Source organism: Scyliorhinus canicula, chromosome 13 (assembly GCF_902713615.1).
Source record: "Scyliorhinus canicula chromosome 13, sScyCan1.1, whole genome shotgun sequence".
NCBI lineage: Eukaryota > Metazoa > Chordata > Chondrichthyes > Carcharhiniformes > Scyliorhinidae > Scyliorhinus > Scyliorhinus canicula.
The window spans coordinates 49,708,096-49,718,109 of NC_052158.1; positions in this window are offsets into that span (position 1 = coordinate 49,708,096).

Genomic DNA, 10,014 nt, shown 5'->3' on the forward strand with positions numbered 1-10,014 from the left:
AGGGGTCCATGGGTTAAAAAAAGTTGAGAACCACTGGTGTAGATGAACAGAGAGATCTCGGCATCCAGGTACATAAATCCTTGAAAGTTGCCACCCAGGTTAATAGGGCTGTTAAGACGGCATATGGTGTGCTAGCCTTTATTATTAGGGGATTGAGTTTCGGAGCCACGAGGTCATGCTGCAGCTGTACAAACCTCTGGTATGGCCGCACCTGGAGTACTGCGTGCAGTTCTGGTCGCCACATTATAGGAAGGATGTGGAACCTTTGAAAAGGATTCAGAGGAGATTTACTAGAATGTTGCCTGGTATGGAGGGAAGGTCTTACGAGGAAAGGCTCAGGGACTTGAGGTTGTTTTCATTAGAGAGGAGAAGGCTGAGAGGTGACTTAATAGAGACATATAAGGTAGTCAGAGGATTAGATAGGGTGGACAGTGAGAGTCTTGTTCCTTGGATGGTGATGACCGACACGAGGGACATAGCTTTAAATTGAGATGTGGTAGATATAGGACAGATGTCAGAGGCAGTTTCTTTACTCAGAGAGTAGTAGGGGTGTGGAACGCCCTGCCTGCAACAGTCGTAGACTCGCCAACTTTAAGGGCATTTAAGTGGTCACTGGATAGACATATGGATGAAAATGGAATAGTGTAGGTCAGATAGGCTTCAGATGGTTTCACAGGTCGGCGCAACATCGAGGGCCGAAGGGCCCGTACTGCGCTGTAATGTTCTATGTTCTATGTTCTAAATGCTCTGAGTTTAAGCAATAGCCTGACACAGACAGAAGGATCTTTTCCTTCAAGCAGTCATTCCAAAACATATCAATACAGCAAGTATATCTTTGTTATAAGCGTCCATCTTGCTTATTGCATTTCTATTCCTTTACTTCCACTTTCTCCTTTTTTCTGTTACACTTTTGATCCATGAATGAAATATGGACATGTATCTATAAGGAATCCTGTATCTTAATTGAAACAGAAGAAAGCATTGGCCTGTGCCTTTAATTCCACCAGATGTTTCTGCTGATTTAAACCTGTGATTGCAGACTGGGCAGTGTCTGTGATGACTCAGTTTAGTTGATCTGGCTGGTGGCTAATGAATTGACCCAAAAGTCTGTGTTCAGCCCCATAACAGCTAATGATTGGATTTATTCTACTGGAAGATTTTCCAGTTGGTTTCAGTTTTGATCCTGCAGCCTACCTGGATGGAGGGATGTAGCTCGCTCACATAAAATATCTTATGAGAGCCTTACCTCTTCAGAAACTACTGTGGGGGCTGACTTCGCTCTTCGGCATGTTTGGGTGTCATTGTCTTGCACTGCAGAGGCCTGAACTCAAACCACGAGCTGAAAGCATGATTTGAAGTGAAATGAAGTATCTATACAGGCGGATATATGTCTGAATGTGGACCAGTTTGAGAAAGAGGAATGTCTCACCAGAAAGCCAGCAGCCTGCAAGTCATGCATTTTCTAATCCACGCGAACACAGAATGAGTGACTCTCCAAATAAGACCATTGCCAGATTTAAACCAGAGGGTTTGATCAACCAGCATGCTGTGAGGAAAGTGGGCTAAAGAGCTATTATTTGAAACAAATAATCTTTTGACCTACATCCTTATTATTCTTATCCCCTTTCCCCACCTCTGTGCTTGTCTGTCCTGAGTTTGTGTGTCCAGGTTGGGACAGTTAAATTGGATGGAAGATATTGGCTTGTCATCATACAGTGGCATTTACTACAGATATCATGATATGGTGGTTAACTATAGACTGGTTTTCTTAACGTCTGCAGTGGGGAAAATGCTTGAATCTATCATTAAGGAAGAAATAGCGAGGCAAAGGGATACAAATTGTCCCATTGGACAGACGCAGCATGGGTTCATGAAAGTCAGGTCCTGTTTGACGAATTTACTGGATTTTTTCAGTACAGTACGAGTGCGGTGGACAATGGGGAAACAGTGGACATGGTGATTCTGTATTTCTAGTAGCCATTCGACCAAGTACTGTAAAAATTGATGCTGCAGGAGATAAAGATGGACAACAGTACAGGCAATGTATCAGCATGGAGAGAGGATTGATTAACCAACAGAAATCAAAGAGTGGGGATAAATGGATGTTTTTCTTGTTGGCGATCAGAGGCTAGTGGTGTGCCATCGGGATCACTGTTGTGCCCGCAGATGTGTTCAATTTACTTAGATGATCTGGAGTTAGGGAGGAAGTGTAATGTGTCAAGGTTCGCAGATGACGCAAAGATAAGGGGTAGAGCCAAGTGAGTAGAGAACACTGAAAGTCTGCAGACAGATATAGGTAATTTGAGTGGGAAAATGTCTGGTATTTGGAGGTCATCCGTTTGGCAGTATTAACAGCAAAATGGACAATTATTTAAATAGTAACAATTTGCAGCATGCTGCTGTGCAGAGGGACCTGGGTGCCCTTGTGCATGAATCACAAAACGTTGGTTTGCAGGTGCAGCAAGTAATTAAGAATGCAAGTGGAAAGTTATCCTTCATTGCTGGAGGGATGGAGTTTCAAATTAGGGAGCTTATGTTGCTGTTGTCTAGGCTGGTGGTGATACGTAACTTTTAGTACCGTGTGCAGTTTTTGCCTCCTTACTTGAGAAAGGGTGTATTAGCACTGTAGGGTGTTCAGAGGAGATTCACTCAGTTGATTCCGGAGTTGAGAGGATTAGATGATGAGGACAGCTGAACTCGAATGGGAACATACTCATTGGAAGTATGAAGAGGTATCACATAGAAACCTATACAATCACGAAGGGAATTGATATGATAGAAGCAGGGAAGTTGTTTCCATGGGTGGATGAAACTAGAACTATGGGCAATAGCCTCAAAGTAAGGAGGAGCAGATTTAAGACTGAGTTGAGGGGTAACTGTGGTGATTGTAGATCTGAGTAGATGTAATACAACTGAGCAAGCACTCGAGCGAGCACGGGAGAGCTATAAATACACCGGGACCGGAAGTGAGGACAGACTTCACGGAAGGCAGAACTCGTAACACGACACAAACACAGGCAGGCAGCATTTGAGGTAGCCGTAAGTTAAGCTCTGAAGAGAGAAAGAATGCACAATAAAGCATCTTCTCCAACTTTGAGACTACGAGCTTTATTAAGACATGAGGAACAACACATGGTACCAAGAGTGGTTTCAGACGCTTACTGCAGGTCAACTCAGCTGCAGACACAGAAAGAACAAAATGGCATGGAAACCTCCTACTGGACATTGGACTTGGGAAGACATCGCTTATTCAAGGATGTGGCTTGGAACCCCACCTCAGCTGGACATGACCGGCAATGTAAGAAATGCCTGGAAAATATTTTACAAATGTTGGATTATTATATCATAGCTAATGAGGCTGCAGCCTCAGACAAAATTAAAATAGCAATGCTCATCGCAGGACATGACGCTAGGAAAGTATATAATGGATTTAAATACTCAAAAGATGAAGACAGCAACAACTTACAAACAATACTAAACAAATTTGAAAATTTGAAACTGTAAGGTTTTTGAACAGCATGGTATGCTCAGAGGCCAAACTGCTGAGAGACTGAGTTATGCAAAACTCTACAAACAGAAAGGCTTCAGTTCAGAAATTGCGAGTGAAAAGTACAGATCAAAAAGAAGAAATAACTTGAATTTTTCACAAAGCCAAAACGATGAAATCTAGTCCAGATCGAAAGGAAAAAGTAACTTACAACTTTTAGAAAGAAAAACGCTGAAATTCGCGATAAAATGGCGTTGACCACATTTTACAGTCGGGCAGACAAAGAACTAAAATCTGGCCTGCGCATGCGCAGGAAACAGATGCCGCGCATGCGCAGTTACAATCATCCGTTTATCGTTCTGACTGTGCGCCAGCCACGCATGCGTTGTTTAAAAAAGTTTGTGTTGCTGATCGCCATGCGCATGCGCAGTCTCAAGACGTTTTGGTCGCGGATGGTCATGCGCATGCGCAGTGGACACATGCGCAATTGCGTCCTATGCATGACATCACGAGCGTCATGATGTCTGAGCATCCGGACCACGCCTACTTAAAAGGGAAATGCCCGATAATTGAAAACAAGATACTTAAAGCGGTAAAACCAAACTTTCTTGCCTCAGAAGACAAAAAAAACGCCTGAACTTAAACCAGCAGTTGAAAACAACTCGCACAACACTCTAGAAAAAGCAGTCTGCACCACCCAAAGTGAAGAGAACAAAAATAAATCCGAAACAAAAAAAGATGATTTGTTTTTCGAAGAATACTACTCAGACATGGCTGAGTTATTTGGATATGCTGATCACAGCATCAGCGACACGGTCGCAAAGCTCAACACGAATCTACTTGTGGTAGATGAATCCAACCAAGATGATTTTGTTTTCGAAGAATACTACTCAGACATGGCTGAGTTATTCGGATATGCTGATCACAGCATCAGCGACATGGTCACAAAGCTCAACACGAATCTACTCATGGTAGATGAATCCAACACCATGGTGCCTTGGCAGATCATCGATACATTGGATGACAGCAATACTCAAGAAGAAGACAACGCAACACAGAGAGCACAGAAATACTCCACAGTGAGAGTGATGAAAGACTCCAAAAGGGAAGCAAGCAAACACTCCCTGGCGAACACTATGCATGAACAAGACCATGAAGGTCAACCCGCCGTATCTGAGAACCGCAAGCAGACTATGAAAGTCTACCAAGCTCACATAAACAAGAAGAAGACAATGTACATCTACCCACTGCATGCAAATAGTGACAAGGTGATCACACTCGACATACAGGAGGTACAGGATCACAGCGAGACTGACAGTTCACTGCTTGTCTGTACCGAAGCACAGAGTAGGGGCACCCAAGAGTCCATAGAGACCACGCCAATAGTAACCATCCAGATTTTGATTCCAGAAGAGGAGCACCAAGTGTCCAGTGAGACCACGCCAATAGAAACCATGCAGATTTTGACTCCAGAAGAGGAGCACCAAGAGTGCTGTGAGACCACATCAACAGAAACCATGAAGATTTTGACTCCAGAAGAGGAGCGCCAAGAGTCCAGAGAGACCACGTCAATTGAAATCATGAAGATTTTGACTCCGGAAGAGGAGCACCAAGAGTCCAGAGAGACCGCGTCAAATGAAATGGTGAAAAATTTGACACCAGAAGAGGAGCACAAAGGAAGCAAAGACGAGGAATCAAATCCACCACAAATGACTGATGTCACCAGCATCAATGCAACATCAGATCGGTCTCACCATTCTCAAGACGAAACGTTCAATGCAACAGATCCACAAAGGACACTCGCACCAATACATGTGACAATGACTCAAATTATCCACACGGAACACTCATTGAGCATAACAAGAAAAACAAAAGCCAAAAGAAGCACAGCTGAAATGAGAACAACAACAGCAAGAACAAAAGCAACATAGGACAGAGGTCAGAGGTAGGTTTTTTACACAATGAGTGGTGAGGCCGTGGAATGCCCTACCTGCAACAGTAGTGAACTCGCCAACATTGAGGGCATTTAAAAGATTATTGGATAAGCATATGGATGATAATGGCATAGTGTAGGTTAGATGGCCTTTAGTTTTTGACTTCCCATGTTGGTGCAACATCGTGGGCCAAAGGGCCTGTACTGCGCTGTAACGTTCTATGTTCTATGAAGCGTGACAAGAAAAACAAAAATCGAAAGAAGCACTGCAGAAACAAGAACAACAACAGCACCAACAAAAACTACAAGCACAACGACAAAAACTACAAGAATTAGAACAGTACAGGCCCTTCGGCCCTCGATGTTGTGCCAAGCAATGATCACCCTACTCAAGCCCATGTATACCTATCCCAGTAACCCAACAACCCGCATTAACCTTATTTTTTAGGACACTAAGGGCAATTTAGCCTGGCCAATCCACCTAACCCGCACATCTTTGGACTGTGGGAGGAAACCGGAGCACCCGGAGGAAACCCACGCACACACGGGGAGGATGTGCAGACTCCGCACAGACAGTGACCCAGCCGGGAATCGAACCTGGGACCCTGGAGCTGTGAAGCATTTATGCTAACCACCATGCTACCATGCTGCCCCAAGAAGAACAACAAAACCAACAAGAAGCAGAACAAAGTTAGCGACAACAACAGACAGAAACGACGAAAACAGCAACAAGAATGGCAACGAAAATAACAAAGTCAGGAACGATAGAAACAACAGCAATGAAAAAACGACGTGTACAAAATGGTATAACTCTGCACATGAAGGACAATGACAAGACTACAAACATGCCACGGGATGACAACGAATTACAGAAACTCACATCTGCTCCAGAACAAGCAAGCACACCAGCTTTCAAGGCAGATGACATAATATATCGATACGACAAGCACAGAAAAATGTACATGTCAGTCAACATCAGTGGTTCGACTATGCAAACACCTCGGGATGACGCATTTGTTACTTAAAATTACGAGAACACCGACAACATTCACCACGTCAACAAAAACAAAAGAAAAAGCTCAGTGAACAAATTCATCAAGTTTGGACTCATTAATGTTTTTATTAAGAGTGGACTCATAAACATAAATTGGCTTTGTAAAATATGCAATAGCACCATCACTTGTATAGATACACATATCATAAGTAACTGTTTTGTACAATTTTTTAAAACAATGTACAGAAAATATGTAAAGAAAAAAAGGGGATGTGGTGATTGTAGATCTGAGTAGATGTAATACAACCAAGGGAGCACGGTAGAGCTATAAATACACTGGGACAGGAAGTGAGGCCACACTTCACGGAAGGCAGAAGTCATAGCAGTACACAGACACAGGCAGGCAGCATTTGAGTTAGCCATAAGTTAAGCTCTGAAGAGAGAACAAATTCACAATAAAGTAACTTCTCCAACTTTGAGACTACGAGCTTTATTAAGACAGGAGGAAGAACACAGTAACCTCTTCACCTAAAGGGTCGTGAATATGTGGAATTCCCTGCCGAGTGAAGAAGTTGAGGCTACCTTGTCAAATGTTTTTCAGGCAAAGGTAGATAGATTTTTGAACAGTAAAGGAATAAAAGGCGATGGTGAGTGGGCAGGTAAGTGAAACTGAGTCCTCAAAAACATCAGCCATGATCTTATTGAATGGTGGAGCATTTTCGAGGGGCCAGACAGCCTTCTCCTGCTCCTAGTTCTTATGTTCTGAGGTATCATTAAACAGTATTTGTGTTTTAACTTAGAAACCTGGTGACTGTAATTATTGGACAGCCGAGAGGCAAAGACTTCTGGAATCTTTCTGAGAGTTATTGGTTAATTCACGTGTGCTGCCATTCTGGGGCATTGGGGCTGGAATTGACTGCGCATTTTCCCAGAATTGCTTAACATTTATCACGAACTATTTCTCAGTGGATTTTGACTCGTGATGGACTATGCTTAATGGGAGGCAAAGAAGGCATAAGTTACCAGTTAACAGTGCTTTCTTGTGCTGCTAACAATTGCTTAACTGTTAAGTGTAAACTATTTATTTTTACGATGTTAATATAGTTTAATTATGTGGTAACAATAAAGTTTGTATCAATACACTATATTTGCATATGAATGACTTATGGAGCAAGGTGTTCTTACCGTCACAATATTACAAATGAAAGAAAATTGATTGATTTGGAAGAAAGAAATGACCTTTGTAATCGTACTTAGACATACAGAGGCACTCATGTCTTTGCCGAGATGGAGGTGGAAATTGGCAGACTGAATGCGATGTTGGATTTATTTTCATATATTTGGCCACTAGCTGGTTTGTTGTAATTGTGTCTCGGTTTTCGACAATTATCCACATTCACGAGCAGTCAGAAAGTTCAGTGAACCCATCAACAGCATTCTCTGGCCGAAGATGATTGTTCAATGCACAAGCATGCTTAATTTTAATAAATGGTAATACCTGCAAATGGTGATTTACAACTGGAAAGGAAGAAGGGCTGAACAAGCTGCGACAAACAAACACATGCACACACACACAGACAGACAGACAGGTGGTGGAAAGTGGTAAAATAGTAATAATGAAGGTCAAAAGATAAGATTATTTGCTTCAAATGGTGGTTCTTTGTCGGAAGCAAGCTTTGCAGATTAGAGCTTATGGTTTGAAGCCTGTAATCACAATTTCTTTGGAGAGACAGACTCCCAGTTTCATCCAGCTTCGCTTTCAGTTCATGGCTTGCCTTCAGGTCCTGATTCAATAAATGCAGCAACTCGCAAGCAGCCGGCCATCTGGAGAATGACAGTGGATTCACACCAGCTTTTCTGGGGAGGGTTAGCAGATTCTGAACTTCGCCTGTGCAGCCTGCAATTGTTCTCCTGTAGTCAGATTCATCTAGGCTTGACGCCAGTTCAGAAACACAGCCTTTCTGGAGAAAAATGGAGATGAGAGAGAGTGTTTCTTCTCTCTAAGCTGCCAGAAGTCAAACCGAAACAATACTGTGAACCTTGTGGATCGGAAAACATTTGAACGGGAATAAGATTCGATCACCGCCTATTGCTGGGAAGAGCACAGCCTTTTGGGCCAATTCATTGGCCATTAGAAAAATCTATTAAACCAAGTCATCACTGATGCCGGCAAGTCTGCAAACATCAGTTCAATCCAACAGAACATTCCGGATTATCCTGTTTGAATTAGAGGGTCCTTACTGGCTGCTGACTTAAAGTCACAGTTCCCTGGAACATCCATGTATCAAATATATAACGGCAAAAGTAAAAGAAATGGGAAGGAAGGGCATACACAGGGAATGAGCAGGAAAGTCCCTTACATAGTTTGGAACCCAACTTCAGGAACTGAGGTAATTGCAAAACTACAAGAAGTATATTATTTAAAATAGAAGGGAGAAAATAATAAACAAGAAAATAAAGCATCAATGTTGACTGACAGGTTAGTGGGTATCGCCCAAGCAACAGTTCTATACACTAATGCAGGCAGTGCAAGGAGAAAACGAGATGAGCTGCAGGTGGAAATTCACATTGAAGATTATGATGTAGCATATATTACGGATTCATGGCTGCAGGATGGTAAGAACTGGTTATGGTGTCTGCAGGAGGGATAGGGAAATGGCACGGGGTGGAGTAACCGTACCGATTAGAAATACTATTAACTGTATTTTGAGGGAGATATGATGAGGTAGAAGCATGCAGTGGAGACCATATGTGTGGAACTGAAGTTCAAAAAAAGGATTGAAAACTGTGTACAGTCCCCTCTTAGCAGATATGAGAAAATAAATTGTGTAAATGCAGAAATTAAGCAAGTGTGTAACATAGACACAGTAGTATTAATGAGGATTTAAATTTACACGAATGTTGGGAGAGGCAGATAAGCACCTGCCGTGAAGGTAATGGATTGCTGGAATATGTCCGGGTTAGTTTACAGAAGCAACATGTCTTCGATGTCACAAATGTGTAGAGAATATTAGATTTAGTTATGAGTAATGAGACAAATTCAACTTATTGGCTAATTATGCGTGAACATTTATGAAATAGTGATCACAACATGATTGACTTCCGTATACTGTTTGAAAGTGAAAAGCACGTTTCAGATACTAGAATTCTAGACTTGGGTAAGGCTGACTTTAACGGGAGAAGACAGGCTGACCACCATAAATTGGGAAGAGCCACTAATGGGGCAAACGACTGGAGAACAGTGAAGAATATTTGAAGCACCATTTAACCAGATACAGAGCGAGACTATGCAGTTTAGAGGGAAAAAAGCTCTAACTCACACAAAACAACAGCTATGGACAACTAAAGAGTTTGGGGATGGCATGACATTGAATAAAAGGGCTGCCAAAAATGTAAGTCAGTACAGACTCGGACGAATGATATAGATAGAAATACAGACAAAGGATCACAAAACTTATCGCAAAAGCTTCTAAAATGGTACGGAAACAAATCTTTTGATGAAGATCAGTGAGAAGAAAGTTTAGTTACATAAAGGGATAGGCCCATTAAAATCTGAAAATGGAGATACTGTCATTTATGATGAAGAAATTGAACGAATGT